Genomic DNA, 16456 nt, shown 5'->3' on the forward strand with positions numbered 1-16456 from the left:
GCTTCCACCAGCGTTGTCTCCGCTCCATCCTCAACATTCATTGGAGCGCTTTCATCCCTAACGTCGAAGTACTCGAGATGGCAGAGGTCGACAGCATCGAGTCCACGCTGCTGAAGATCCAGCTGCGCTGGGTGGGTCACGTCTCCAGAATGGAGGACCATCGCCTTCCCAAGATCGTGTTATATGGCGAGCTCTCCTCTGGCCACCGTGACAGAGGTGCACCAAAGAAGAGGTACAAGGACTGCCTAAAGAAATCTCTTGGTGCCTGCCACATTGACCACTGCCAGTGGGCTGATATCGCCTCAAACCGTGCATCTTGGCGCCTCACAGTTTGGCGGGCAGCAACCTCCTTTGAAGAAGACCGCAGAGCCCACCTCACTGACAAAAGGCAAAGGAGAAAAAACCCAACACCCAACCCCAACCAACCAATTTTCCCCTGCAACCGCTGCAACCGTGTCTGCCTGTCCCTCATCGGACTTGTCAGCCACAAACGAGCCTGCAGCTACGTGGACTTTTACCCCCTCCATAAATCTTCGTCCGCGAAGCCAAGCCAAAGAGAGAAAAAAAGGAGAAACTGGATTAGAAATTGGCTTGTGTGGGAGTAAACAGAGAGTGGCAGTGGATGGTCGCTTCTCAAACTGGAGGCCTGTGATGAGGGGTGTGCCTCAGGGATCCGTGTTGGGATCATTGTTGTTTGTTGTACATATCAATGAACTGGTTGACAATGTGGTGAATTGGATCAGCACATTTGCTGATGACACAAAGGTAGGAGGCGTTGTGGACAGGGAGGAAGATTTTCAAAGCTTGCAGAGGGATCTGGACCAATTAGGAGAATGGGCCAGTAAATGGTTGATGCAGACAAGTGAGGTATTGGATTTTGGAAGAGCAAATCAAGGAAGGATGTGCAGTGTAAATGGCAGGGCACTGAGGAGTGCGGAGGAGCAAAGAGACCTGGGGATACAGGTACGTTGTTCCCTGAAGATGGCATCAGAGGTGAACAGGGTTGTAATGAAAGCTTTTGGCATCTTGGCTTTTATAAATCAAAGTAATGAGTATAGGAGTTGGGATGTTGAATTTGTATAAGGCATTGATGAGGCCAAATTTGGAACTGCTCTGTCTGCACTGCATCCGGTTGAGACTGATGCCATACTGCTATTCGTAGAGGGCAGGGTTGGTGCCCTTTGCTGAGGCACCACTATGCACCCAAATGAAAGTCTACCATGCTGCTTAGTGTGCCACAACTCATCAGCATGGGCTGCTAAGTGACGGGGGGTTGGGGGGGGTGGGGAGGGGTGGGGGGGCGCTAAAGTTGTCGTCTGCAAGCAGCAAACGGATGTCTTTTGGCAGTTGCTTAAGAAAAAGCTGCTTGAATAGCAGGACCGGGTTTGTGCCTGTCCACGAGCGCAAAGGAGTGTGGTCACCCAGGCTGTCCATATGGAGAAGTCATGCTGCCCTGTTGCATCGGGAAAGGCTGAAAATACATACGAGCAGGTCTTTGATAGTCTCATACCTGTTGTTGGCTGGAGGCTGGCGTAAGAAATTGACAATATGCCCCGCGGAAATGACAAAGTATGACTTTGATCCATCAGCGGGAATCTGGCACATATGGAACTGGGCCTCGGCCTGCTCGAACCAGACCTGTGGCTGTGAAGTCCAAAATGCTGGAGGTTTGAGCGCAATGGTGTTCTGCGCATCCATAGTGAGGTCCAAATTGTGGTTTGGACCGTCGGGGGTCACCAATGTGGCAGGTCACTACTGTAGTGAGTGATGAAGCAACAAAGAACACAAGAGGCTATGAGTTGATGAGCTGACTAGTTTAATGGTGTTCTTACAGTTGTTTAAATATCCGAGATTCGTACACTCCCACATCATGTGACTCCCATAAATGACTCGGCTCCCAGAAGCCTTAGTGTCATTATTCCCTGGGAAACTCCCGGGAACTCCTGGGCCCGTGGAGACCCGCAACACCAAAGCTCCAGTGAGGTAAGTAGTGGTGCGGATCGCCACATGTACATACATAACGCAGAGAACAAGCAGCACAATGTAAGATGATCTTACGGCTCAATATTCATGGAAGAACTATAGAACAGAGAGCAGGCCCTTCAGTCCTTCTAGTCAGTGCTGAACTATTATTCTGCTTCGTCCCGCTGACCTGCACCCATTCCATAATCACTCCATACCTGTCCCATCCATGTACCTGCCCAAGTCCTTCTTAAATGTTAAAATTGAGCCCGTATTCACCACTTCAGCTGGTAAAACTGTGTACTGTTGTATCCTTACAATGAATTACCATTTATTCCCAAAATTTTATTAATAAATTTACGACATTTCTGGAGAAATTCAGCAGGTCACAGTGTCTGTAGAAGGCAAAGAATCATAACCAGTGTTTCGTGCCTTGACAAAATATCTTTGCATCCTATGAACACTGCAGCACCTGCTGAGTTTCTCCAGCAATTTTGTGGATTTACTACAATCATAACATCTGCAGGCATTCTTGTTTCACTACTTTAACTTTTTCTCCCACTGGGACCATCAAAGATAGCAAAAATGTAGTACAATACATATAAATGCTGCGATAATCAACATTCACTGCCCACCCCTTCATGTACTCTACGTGTTCCTAACATAAAATGTATTATCTGTCGTAAACAAAGCATTTATATGAGTTCAGCTCCTACATCACAAAAGAAGTTTGACACCATCAGTGATAAAGCAATCTATTTGAAGGTACCCTGTCCATTGTTGTCATCATGGCCCATCCCTTCATGAGTGAAGATGAACACGGTGCCTTGTTGCTCTTCTGCCCTCACAGAACATTTTGCAGTTGTTGGCACATTTGTGATGTGCCACTGCGAATCATGGAATGCCATGCAGAGTGATTTTTTGTGAGGCCCTCCCAGTCAGTCTGGTTGGCGTGGTTGAGATCGTACTTGATTGCGGATTTGTAGCAAAGACGTGGGCAGCCAATGGGGAAGGGAGCATCTGGTAGCCCACCGTAGAGTACATCTTTGGGCAATCGGCTGTCCTCCAAACGGACAATGTGGCCAGCCCACTGCAGGTGGTGAGGGCAGATGATTGAGTAGAGGTCCGTACTTCCAGTCTTCTCCAGGACTTGGACGTTTGTGACTCTGTCGTGCCAAGAGTAGCCTAGGATAGATCTGAGGCAGAGGAAATGGAATACGTTAAGGCGGTGTGCTTGCTTTCTGTATGTGACCCGGGAAGAGTATTCAGCACGCAGGCTTTGTAGACTCGGATCTTCAACTTGGTGGAGAGGTGGTACCCTGTCCAATCCAGGTAAATATCCATTCCCTCCTTATAACTGCACAATTTACAAGTTACAATGCAGCTATGCAGGTCCCTGAGCCAGAATTATGTCTGAAACATGTTTGCACTTGGAAAGGCCAGGTTTCAGATTGATCCCTTGGATTGTGGCATGGGCAGTGAAGTTATGGTGCTCGGTTGTGTCCCTGTTCACAAGGGATCCAGTGATTCCCTGGTCCATTGATATGGAGCTCAGAAGTGCAACCACTGAACCATCCAATAGCAATGTACTCACCTATCTCTGCCCATAAGTTCCACCAGGCCTATTATAAGATGCGCTAGTCTGCAAATAAACCCCTCCAAAGTGAGGCAAACGATCCCTCTGGCTAACGAGGCTGAAGCTTTGTGTCCTTGGTGTTGATACCTGCTTTCCTATATGTGCTCCCAGTGACTGATAACATCACATGTTGTTCTATATCAGGGGTGGCCAACCCCATGCTCTTTGACATATAACGTGTGGCTCGCGGCCGAGACAGAAAACTGCTCGCAAAGGTAGTTTTAGAGGGCGTGGCTTGTGATCGCATGGTTGCAGCTCTCAAACATCTGATGTTATTCATATGTGGCTCTTAATATTAAGCAAGTCTGGCCATCCCCATTCTATATTAAAGGGTCTCCAGTTCAGTGTTACATGTGAACTAATATCAGTACGCAGAATGCTCAAATTAAATTTTTCGACTGTACATTTTATGAACACTTTTCTGAATTTTATGAATGCTGCAATGTGGTGAACTGCTGAACTTGAATTGTGTTCCTGATTACCTGGCTCCGCCCCCATACCTGCGGCCCCTTCCTCCATTGCCCTGACCCTTCCCCAGAAAGCCTGGGTCATGGCACAGGATGAGGTCCTTGTTTATTGTGAATAAAAGCCTTTAAAGTGTATCCACTTGCTGCATCAATAATTTCCTCGGCTGCTATTCTGTGTGTCTGGAGGGTAGGTGTAATCAGGGAGAAGGATGAGGGCGATTGGCCAGAGGAATACGGTTTTGTGGCTGGGGTTGGAGCACGCTTCCTGACAGGGCAGTGAATGAAAAGTAACCAGTTAGCCACTTGAGGGAGAAAATAGATGCAGGGATATTGGGAAGAGTGAGAGAGAATACAATTAGATCTTTATAGAATTGAAGGCTGATGGTATTTCCTGCCCTTGATCCCTTCCCCAATTTACTGCAATGCAGCTCTCCAGCAATCCATTTGAGAGAACTGGCAAATTATCAATGCAATTGAGTTAAAGTTGATCCTGGGTAATGTTCAAAGCTTTTTGTGACCCTGACCGAGGGAATGAATCCCAGGATGCAATCAGCCACTATGTTCATCGATTTTTTTTTAATGGCCCACTTTCATCCTAAATTAGATTTTGAGGTCAAAATATTATTTAACCTGTTCGCATTGTCTTTAATGGTGCAGGGAGGGAGGGGATAGGGGTCATAATGCTTATTGCCGTGTTCCTGAGACTCTAAAGCTCTTGAGGGCATCCTGGAATTTCCACCGAGCCTTGAACATTAACAAATGCCTCAAGATGCTTCACTGCTGCACACTTATACAGATCTTAAAGATATAGAAAATACGTATTATAAAATGGCAGAGCTGTTGTAATGGCAGTGCTGCCACTAGTGTGGACCCACGGAGTGGAGGGAGCAGAGACACAACACTACCTCACAAGGTCCAAACACCCAGTCTGACTGGTATTGACAGTGCAGGCTTTGAATGGCCTGCTAAAGGAGCCAACAGAGGTTTATTTTAAAGTCCTGTAACCCCGGAGTCTGGGCCCTTTGTTTGGCAATGGCCTCGAGGGGTTGCAGACCCCAGGAAAGCAGAGGACTAGATTAGGACACCGGAAAAACAGAAAAAGGGGAGACCACCTCTCCCCCACCCCATTTGAGAAGGAGAGGCTGAGGGGTCGATCCACGAGGGGGCTCTGCGCTGGGCTGTTGGTGTCTCAAAGTGAGGAGCCCACACAGGCTGCTAGCTGCTGGGGACTGCAGTCAAGGGACTTGCACCAGGCTGTGGACCGCTGAAGACTGGCTCTAGGTTGGCTGTAGGGGTACTAGGTATTGGAACCGGGATGCAAAAGGGTGCCGATTGCTCTGGAGGCTTCCTGATCATTAGGTTCAGATCTGGAGCTCGAGTTGTCGATGGTTTGGATTGGAGCCCATGTGGGTGCAGAGGCTGCGGGAGCGCTGGAGGCGAATCCACGGATAGTGACTCGGGGGGTGGGGGGATTCTCTTTTGCTTCTCTTTCTCCGTCTGTAAGGGGTGCATGATAATTTCTGTTGATGACGAATCTTTGTCTGCCTTCTGGTAGACTGAAGGAAATTTCATGTAATATTTCATTTTTTGTTTTATTACATGACAATAAAACCATCTTGAATCTTGAAGGATATGGTGACAACGATCCAAGCTTTAAGAAATATCTTGATGAAAAGAAGCAGAGATGCAGGGGTTTGCATGGGAGCTCCAAACCTAATGACCCCCAAATCAGAAGGGAAATAGAATTGGTGTGTTTGATAGGATTCCAGAAGATCTTCAGGAAAAGTCAGGAGAAAGTCCAGGCAGGAATTAAAATTTTTTAGATCCGAACCACAGGTGGACTGAGAACTGAACATAGGAACAAAGATAAATTATTTATTGTCATGTGTACTGAGATCCAGTGAAAAGCTTTGCTCAGTGTGCTATCCAAGCAGGTTAACCACTGTAGAAGTGCAATAATAGTGCAGGGTGTTGTGTTACAGTAAGTGAAAGGGTACAGGGTATAGGGTTGCAAACACAAAGGGCAGGGTAAATTAGTTAGAACATAGCAATGGCATCAACTTTTACCTGTGAGAGGTCTATTTAAGAGTCTGAATACAGCAGGAAAGAGACTGCCCTTGAATCTGGAGATTCATGCTTTCATATATCTTCTGCCTGATAGAAAGTGCTGGGATGGCTCCTTCAATACACTGGCAGCTTTCCCAAGGTAGTGGAAGATATAGGATTTGACGGAGGAGAGGCTCGTTTGCGTGACTGCGGTGTCTGCGACTCTCTGGAGGTTCTTGTGGCCTGTTGGAGAGGGCCCATGTATCCTGCCCTTCAACCTTCTCGTAGGTCATCTGTCCCAGGCCTAAGTGCCAGTTCTCCACAACTCTCAATGCGTCCAGTTATTCAAACATTATTCCTCCAAGATTCTAAGATCATGAGCAGCAGGTCTCAGAGAAGTGATGACAGCAATGGACCGGGTCAAATAAGGCTAAGCCAATGTAACTTTGCCACCAATGTGGCTTCTGATCAACTTTTGTTCACCCACACTCCAGTTTCTATAGCTACTTATGAGAGGGTCACTCTCCAGCATCAATGAATGCTTGACAATGCAAACAGGTATAGGAACGATGGGTACAGAGTTGATGGAAAGTGCGAAGTGGAAGAATTTTGGAAGTGCTGGTTCTACAAGCACAGTGCTCACAATGGGTAGGTTTCCAATGACACCTGGATTCCTTCCTGCAGAGCTGGATTTCGAGTTGTCATGAACAGCAAACAGCTATTGCTCCTCTTTGCCTCCTTGGAGACGTATCATGTTGGCACAGAGAAAGAGCTAAAAAGATGATATCTAGTTCCACAAGTATTTGTTGCATCTGGCTGTACATACAGATTAAAGACATTTCCCCAGGTCTGGCTCTCTGATCAATGAGGGTTGAGCTCAATGTCTCAACTCCTCATTCCCTCACATCGTCTTCATCATCAGGCTGATCAACAGCTTATCTTCTGCTATCTTAAAAATATTTGAGGTCTCTTCTTCCACCATCATGGAAGAAGGTACCAAAGACCCACTACTAGGGCAGGAATGATCAGATCATCTCTATCTTAAATGGGTGAACCTTCCTGTGTCAATGGTGACCCTGTGGCAGATGATGTTTGTGCCATCATGTAGAAATAATGAGACCACACCTGAATTTGTCAGCCAGCCAAGAGAAGAACATTTATTACAGTGTTATCAGGCTTAATATAGACACACAACATGTGATCTGGCATCATGACATCTGAAGTGCTAACGACCTCATGACATAGCTACGTTGAGTAGGCCAGGGCTTCTCAGTAGACCTATGGTTGCCACTAAGTCACTATGGCTCATGGCTTTAGTAGCTAGTTGCCAGTAGATAGGAGGCTGTTGTGTCTAGCCGTCACAAGACAAGAGCTGTTAGTGCTGGTTTTGCCTGCTCTCTCCAAGCGTATTGCTACAACCCTCTGGTTTCGGTAATGAAGAGAGACTGTAGATGCCAGGACGCTGGAGCAGCACACAAGTTGCTGGAGGATCAGGCAGCATGTGTTATGGGGGAGGGTGGTAGAGGAAGGAACTGTTGACCTTTCTGGTCAAGACCATGCATCAGAACTGAGAGCTGGTTTAAAAAGGGGAGGGGTAAGATGGGGTATTAGATGATAGGTGGATCGGGGCGGGGAGGGGGTTGAATATGATAGGCAAATGGAGCTAGATAGGGGAAGGGTAGAGTTGGCAAACAGGTGGATGAAAGGAGAAACAAAAAGGTAGATGGGACCAGGTTAGGGTGAGGGGAGGGTGCAGATGGATGGTGATCAGCGGGGAAGCAAAGGCTACCAGTGTTGGAATCTGCTAAGTTAAGAAGGTGTTAATGGAGCAGATGGAACCATATGGGGGAAAAGTATGGGGAAAATATGTGGATTGGTGGGGGAGGAGGTGTGATTGAAAATAGTGGTGGAGGTGTGGAGTGGGGGAAGGTGAAAGAAAATAGTGACAGAGGTGATGAAGAGGGTATGGAAAAGGGAGCCCCCCCAAATCCCGACAATTCCTTCCCCCCCGTCTCTGCTGCTTAACCCAATGAGCTCCTCCAACATAGCTGGAGGGTCTCAGCAAGACAGGCAGCGTCCAGGGAGAAAATGGCCAGTCAACGCTTCAGGTCAGGAGTGTCTCTTGAGATGGAAATGTTGAAATGTCTAACGTCACCAGACAATCATAAGTCTTCTTGCAGGAATCATTCTTTCCCATTTGGGCAGGAATGACTCAGATGGATTCTCACCACAGCCGGTGGTTTCATTGCCACCTGGGCTAACATTGTTTGTTTACATTCACGAATCACTAGCTCTTTTAAACTGCAGCCCCTGGGTGGCCCTTCTGGGACCCAAGTGTGATTACTGGGGCAAAAGAAGCCCCCACAATGATGTGTAATGCACTCACCGGAAGTACCGCTGGATGTTCAGATGCTGGCTGCCCGGTGATGCACGCACGCAAGTGCTGACATAAGCGGGGTGGCCATTTTCATGTTCAAATTGTACTGTGGACGCGACCTAAGTAAGTTATACTGGGTTCCCTGACTACCTCTGAGGTAGGTCAGGGACCTGGTTGAATTCCGACAGGGTTGACCAGTTCAGACCCTTTCTAACCGCTGCGTAACCCTCACCAGGCAAATTGCCCGGTTAACCTCATTATACACAGCAGTTCGAAAGGGCCTATTGGGATTACCGAAGAGCTGGATAATGAATGAGCTGAATTTTACTACAGCGAGAATGGTTTCAGCTCTTGCAGTTTTGAGCTTTTTCATATTTTAAACGGGAAAAAGTGAGTCTTCAATCAATTTAATTCTAGTTTTGAAATTTTAATTAACCATCGAATAATAATGTGTTAGCTTGTTTGCCTGTGTGGGACTAGGCTGACTATGCTTTACCTCCACAGACGGCAGACAGAATGGCATCTGAGTGGATAGCTTCAGGTCACAGTGAAGGCTTCTCAGACAACTTTCCAAAGACTGCATCCAAATGAACAGTGAGAGCTTCTTTCATCATCCCAGGGCTGACAAGCTCATTCATGAGATGCCTAATCTTTCCAATTCCTTTAAACTTGCACTGCTTCTTTCTGGCGCCTCTGCTTAAAGTAAACAGTTCTTTTTTTTGCCCCCTCAGAATTTCACACATCACAGTTGGTTTGCCTTTGGCCCCCTCCGTTCCACTCTTTCATCGTAGCTACCAATTTTAGAAATAGCCTCGTAAATCTCTTCGGTGTCCTTTCCATTTCAAGCCAAGTGTGGCTGAGCAAGTGTTGCAGAGAGCTCCAGAGTAATCTCCCTGCTTATGGGATGTGCTTTGGTTGATTTTTAAATGAGGGGGTTATTTTACAAGGAGAGATTGAGATGCCTGAGACATTGATCATTGGAGTTTTGAAAGGTGAGAGAGGATCTGATAGAAACATGTAAAATTATGAAAGGGATAGACTAAATCAAATCAGGGATGTCGTTTCCACTGGTTGGCAATTCTAGAGCTAGGGGACATAGCCACAAGATTTAGGGAAGTAGATTTAGGCAGAGATGAGGAGGAATTGTTTCTCCTAGATAGTAGTGAATTTGACAAATTCTCTGCCCAATGAAGCAGTAGAGGCTGCCTCATTGAATGCATTTAAGGCACAGATAAATGTTTTTTATAACTATATTATATATAGTAAAGGGTTATGGAGACCAGGCAAATAGGTGAAGCGGAGTCCATGGCCACATCAGCTATGATCCTATTGAGTGGTGAAGCAGGCTCGATGGGCCTGATGATTCCTCTTGCTCCTAGTTCTTATGTTCCTGTGCCTTTGCACTTCACCGCCTTGCCCTGCTGCAGTTTGGATCTGTGAGCATACATTTCGAGGTCTGTCTGTGGATCCACACCGTTCAGTGTCAATCCTGATAAAGGCTGAAGGAGTGCCCAATTGTTCTGGATGAAACATTACCATATACTCCCTCAGGCAGATGGAAGAGATGGACAGAAGCGTTCTCCTCCACTTTTGGCCAAGACCTGTAAACCTGCAAACCTGAAAATGATCTTGCCATCTATTCCTTAATTATTTATAAGACTATGCAGAAACCAGAGATTATGCTTTTGTCAATATCTCATTGATTTCATAAGTACTCCATATGCTGTAAAATATTTTAAGACTGAAGCTGTGAAAGGAGCAACATAAATACCTTGACTTCAAAAACAGAATGCATGACAGTTAACAAAAATTGGATATAATAGAATATTTATAGAGATAGCACGGTAACAGGATCTTCTGGTCCATGCACCACACAAATACACTCATGTGACTAATTAATCTACTAACACCCATACGTCTTTGGAGCGTGGGGGGAATCTGGAGCACCCAGAGGAACCCACGCAGACATGGGGAGAATGTATGAACTCTTTACAAAGGGGGATTTGAACCCAGCTTGCTGGCTCTGCTGTAGTGCTACGCCACGCTACGTTAACTCTGACATCTAAATATGTGCAGACTTCTTATGGATATATGAGAAAGAAATGTTGCCTGTCACATTGGTTGTCATGTTATTAATTGTAAACACAGTGCACCCTATGGGTAATAAGGCAGATACAATTCACTGAAGCCCTCAATGGATAATCGTTCAGTTACACTAATGAAACTTTGATTCTTCTGTCAAATTGCTCGGTTCTTTTGTACTAAAGATTATTTGTTGTATTATCCATGTTCAATTTCAATAGAGTAATGCTTAAGGAAGGCTTCACTTTGTTTGCAACCCTTTGATGGTAACATTACAAAATGTCCTTTCTATTATCCATCTCCATGGTCTCACTAATCATAATCTATATTTAATTGGCAGGAGTAATTCTAAAATAATTATGCTAAATTGTGGTTGAGGCTCCTTGAAGCAAGGTGAATTAAAAATATATTAAATTGAGTTGTGGAGCCTCAGTCAAGTTTGTAATTACTTCCGAGGATGGTTATCAGGAAAAGTTGATTTTTTTTCCTGATAACGGGAATGATAAATACACTGCCTGCCTGTAGAGTCCATGAAGATCCACATTAAACAAGAAATGTAAAACTTCTCTATTTTATTTCCAGAATAAAGGATCCGACATCACTTCAAAACAATAACAAACCTGATTTTCAGACCCACCGTACCTCCAGCCACGTTGCTCCATTGCATTTGGGCACTGGCATCTGAGCAGGGAGGTGATGCGTTGTCCAGGGCTGGCCTGGAAATAAACTGGAAGACAAATCCATTCAGGGGTCATTACTATTCTCTTTGTCTGCATCTGATCAGCAGCAAAGCCGCAGAAGGTGGGATCAGCATTGCTTTCAAGGTTCACCATTAGTCCCCCTCCCTCTTCTTCCATTCTCCTCCCCCCAGTCTTGTCTCCTTTCCCACCCACCCCTACCAAGTCCCTCACCTGTTCTCGTCTCCCTCCTTCTTTGTCTACTTCCTCTTCCACCCACATTTCCCTCACTGTATTTCCCCTCTTCCCCCCTTCAGTTCCATTTGGTCTCTCTTTTTATCACTATTGTCACCTACTCTGTCCCACATTCCAGCACTGGTAGCCTTTGCCCCTACTAATCACCAAGTCTTCCTCACTTTTAGTAGTCAGCGTGTACAAAAATATGATGTTGTGCAATTTTTTTTTCCCTGGTGACAAAAGTATGTGCTCCCTGAATGCTTGTGCAAATGTAAACTTGAAAGTGTTTCGAGATAATTTTGGCACAGCCCATCTCTCATGGCCAATAAAACTGTTTTGGCATATTTTAATGTAATACAAGTATTTGAAAAACCAACTAACTAGTTAACAGAAACAATTAACTAAGACACTATTTTCAATAAGTCTAAATATTAATTACTACATTATTTTAAGTAACTAACCTTTTGTGCGGACATTCATTTTCTTTGAGCGCAGGTTGCAAAATGTGTGTGCGCATGAGAGGGAACAGCGCTAATCACCCACCCCAGTGTTTCTGTTTGTCCTCCTTCTCCCTTCGCTGGTTCATCCTTCTCCTCTGGCCCCTGTCCAGTTTAAACCTTTCTTACCTCACACCCATAACTCTTTATTTTTCTTGCATCCATGTGATAGCCGAAGAGTTTTTAAAAAAATGTCCCTATTCTATCAGCCTCCACCAACCCCCCCCCACCCCACCCCGACCCAGCCAGGCATTCCAGACACCCAGCACTCCCTGTGTAAAAAAAAACATACTCCTGACTTCTTCACCTCAACTTTCCTCCCTTCACCATATACAGAGGTTATCTGGTGTTTGCCGGCTGTCCACCCTATTTGTGACTCTCATAATCTTGTAGAACTTTATTAAATCACCTCTCCCGAGAGTAAACCCGAGCTCTGTTAACCTTGGTCACATTTTCGAATCTAGACAATATCGTGGTAAATCTTTTCTGCACAAAGCTGCTACATTCTTCCTGCAATGAGATGACCAGAACTGAACACAGTATTCCAAGGATCAGGACATACTGAGGATCAAGGTGTGATGGGTCACATGTGCATGGGTCAGGGATTGGACTTGGGGTGTGTTGGGGTCAAGCTGTGTTGGAGACAGGATGTCCAGGATAGCATTTCAGGGACAGAGTATGTTGGATTCAGGGTGGTCAGGGGTCAGGTTATATTGAGCTTAGGATGTTGTAGGGGTCAGGGTGTTTAGGGGAAATCTTCAAGATCTCAGGGGATGTAGGGAGCTGGTGACTTGCTGGAGAACAGTTGTATTGTGTAGAGTACTCAGCAATTGGGATGGTCCACACAAGTGGCGTCCTCTTCCCTCCAATGACCAAGCGATCTCCCAGCCATCTACTCCAAGATGGCAGGCCATTCCAAAGCCAAGGACTGGGCCCTCCATGATGAATTTGCTGGGGTCAGCTCAGACAGGCTGCCTGGTGTTTTGGGCATCTGTAGCTACATCACTGCAGGCCAATTTCTCAGCTGTTTGCTGTTCATTTTGCTGGCAGGAGCCCTACACTGAGGACTTATCTGGGCTATTTGTGACCAACATGCTGGAAATACCTTTGATGCATCATTTTCATTGGGCCCAAGTAACACAACTTCATATATAATCCTTTCTTTCATTAGGTAAATTGAACAGACATGTGCTGGCCTCTATTCATTTTTAAGGTTGACACAGTCTTCCTCTTCTCACATCTATTATCTATCATTAACTTATTCCAATTTCTCAATCATGCATTCTTTCTCTGCAACATCAGCACCAACGATCGGGACTGGACCAGGGTTCGAATCCTGTGCTGTCTGTAAGGAGTTTGTACATTCTCCCTGAGTCTGCGTGTATTTTCCCTGGGGTCTCTGGTTTCCTCCCATCCTCAAAAATGTTCCAGGGGTATAGGTTGATGGGGTGTAAATTGGGAAGCTCGGACTCATAGGGACGAATTGGCCTGTCACTGTGCTATATGTCTAAAATTAAAAAAAATCATCTGAAAGCATAACAAGGTTTTACCTCCCCATCATCTTTCTCCACTGATTCTGAGGTGCTGATTTTTAAATATTAAGTTTATTGTTGAGGATCCTGATGGGGAAGGGGTAGCAGTTACAGCTGTTCCTGAATCTGGTGATGGGAGACTTGTGGTACCTATACTCCTTTCCTGAAGGCAGCTGTGAGAGCAGAGAATGTCCTGGGTGGTGTAGATCCTGATTATTGCTGCTGCTCTACATCAGCAGTGTGCTAAACCTGGCGTTGAATATGGAGCTGATATGAACTTTAGACCACATACTGATCCATATCAACATCCAACACAGCAATTCTATTAGCCTCATTCATCCCTTCATAGTTCCCTGTTGTCCTACAGAACAACTCTGATTATCTGAAATTGGATTCTCTGAAATCCTCATTTGTCTGAAATTTTTTTATATCTGAAATCCTCATTTATCCAATATCTTTTCAGAGCTGAACTGACTGGGGACCTCGGGCCCCCGGTGTTAACAGCAGTGGACCTCGGGTTCCCGGCACCAGCAGCAGCAGATCTCGGGCTCCCGGCGGCAGAAGACCTCAGACCTCCCATACCGGAGCATGGGTGGGGAAGTGTCGGTGATTGACGGTGGCCAGCATTTTTTTTTGGTGAGAATTAAACTTTATTTTAATGGTTAAAAAAGTCTTTTTTTGTTGTATAAACACTGTTACAAGTGATTTGCTGTTGTTACTGGGATGTATTTTAAAAAACGACCGGTTCTCCAAAAAAAAACATTTATCCGAAATGGTCCCAACCATTTCAGAAAATTGGAGTTGTGTACTTCTTTTGTCCAGAAACTCTCTTTTCTTTCTTTTGCCACCTTTCCACACTAGGCCGTAATTTAAAGCTAATTAACCTAGAGAATTTAATTAGAAGAAAATATAGGCTGTTTCTTCTAAGCAATTTTCTTGCACATCTACAACTCGATTATCCCCAGTTTTAAATACTTCAAGGCACTCCCTACAGATTGTCCTTATGTACCCAATAAACAGCATCACTCCCCATAGAGTTTCCTTAGTACACCTCCAATAAACTTGAAGGCTTTCAAATCTCTACTCCATGTCTTGAATGCAAATCATTCCATTGTCCTGTTCCCCATCTACAGAGCTCCCTAGGTTACGAAAGCCCTGACTTGACAAGCAAATCCTCTCAGAAATTTTATTGAATATTTTCGGATGGTGGTAGTAAAAACAATAAAATGCTTCATGGCATTCATCAACCACTGGATACAGTATATATTGCATTGGTTTAATTGTGGGTACTGTTCGAGTGAATATTCAATGAAATGAAAGAATTATAAGAATGGGTCATGATAGAAAACAGATATTTGTGACTTGCGGAGAAATCAGCTGACGATTCTCAGGAGTGGAACCTTTACGCAGCCGGGAGACAGCCTGTTCTTGCTGATCGAGCAGACTCCCAGGTAGATAAATAGCTTATTTTCATACGTCTTCATCGTCTTGCTGTACTCCAGCTCAGGAATTTCCAATTCGGGCCACTTGCAACTTTTTCACTGTTCTACTATCACTGGCAGAGCCTAAGCTCAGGAATTCTTTTCCCAAACCCCTCCTTTGTGCTTTAATCCATTCTGTAAAATCCATCTCTTTCACAAATATTCTGACCAGATGCATCACAACTTGGCACTCTGCCCAAGATGGCAAGACATTGTAGAGAGCTGTAAATGCGAATCAGATCATCACGTAAACTCAGCTCCTGAACAACAAACCCAATCAGAGACTCATTTAAGGACTCTTATTTTGCTCATTATTTATTACTGAATATTTATATTTTCTGTATTGCAGTTTTTTTTTACATTTCTTTCTTTTGTATACATATCTTTTTCTTGAGTACAGTTTACAGTTACCAATGTGTGGTCATTCTGCCTGGTCCACAGGAAAAAGAATCTCAGGGTTGTATGTCATGTCATGACTGTACTCTGACAATAAACATGAACTTTGAGCAAATCAAGCTCCCCTCTATTCACTCTGTCTACAGTTCCCATTGACATGGGGCAAGAGCCAAAAGACCCATCCCACACCACTCCCGTCAGGCAGAATATACATGAATTTGAAAACGCGCACCACCAGATTCATAGATAGTTCTTCCACAAGTTAAACAAGAAAGTCTGCAGATGCTCTGATCAACTATGATGCACAAATGTGCTGGAGGAACTCAGCAGGTTACCTTTTCCATAGGACCTCATACCTGTTAGCTTGTGCTCTCACCCCATCCCTTCCTTCCTTCTCTCCTCTACTCCTCCCCTTCCCCCACCTTTTCAGTCTGCCTGTTTTTTGCTCATACCTTGATGAAAGGCCCAGGCCTGAAAGTGGTTTTCCCTTTGCTTCCTATGAAATGCTGTGTGACCTACTGAATATCTTCAGTACATCTGTGTATTGCACAGTTGCTTCCCTGTTGTTATTAGACTACTGAATAAATCACGCATTGGTAAAACTGATGCTGCTTTAGCACTGTTTTAACTGAACTTTTTCAATGCAAGGGCATACTTTGCACTTATATTTTATTTTGCATTACATGTTGCATTAAGCATGGGTTGACTTGACTGGATAGCACGTAAATAATGTTTGGCACTGTATCTTGGCACATGCGTCAAAAAACAGTTCATTTCAACATTTGGTTCCCTGCCTGAATAACTGCTTCTACCCTCAGCCACGTTATTTGATGAAGTTCTGCGAAATTTCTTGGGACCATATTGCTCTAATAAAGGGAATATATAAATATGAGTTCTTGTTATCAATAAGTGAAACAGACAGTGATCAGTCATGAATTACTGGGATCTGTGAAGAAGTGAATCAATGTTCTTTGCCAGCATGTCCTTGCACTACATCAGTAGTCCTGTGCGATCACCGAAAAAAAAATGCCAAGTGAGGATAATTAATATTTCATTTATGATTGAT

The 16456-nt window shown here is 44.8% G+C and overlaps 1 long non-coding RNA gene across 1 annotated transcript; it reads left to right on the forward strand.

The window, feature by feature from the left end:
* The first annotated feature begins 9000 nt into the window (after positions 1–9000).
* Positions 9001–14129, forward strand: LOC138743936 (uncharacterized). The gene is made up of 3 exons (XR_011345122.1): positions 9001–9082; positions 11153–11371; positions 13977–14129. It is a non-coding gene; the product is annotated as an uncharacterized lncRNA (long non-coding RNA).
* The last annotated feature ends 2327 nt before the right edge of the window (positions 14130–16456 follow it).

This window comes from Narcine bancroftii, chromosome 10 (assembly GCF_036971445.1).
Source record: "Narcine bancroftii isolate sNarBan1 chromosome 10, sNarBan1.hap1, whole genome shotgun sequence".
In the NCBI taxonomy this organism is placed as follows: Eukaryota; Metazoa; Chordata; class Chondrichthyes; order Torpediniformes; family Narcinidae; genus Narcine; species Narcine bancroftii.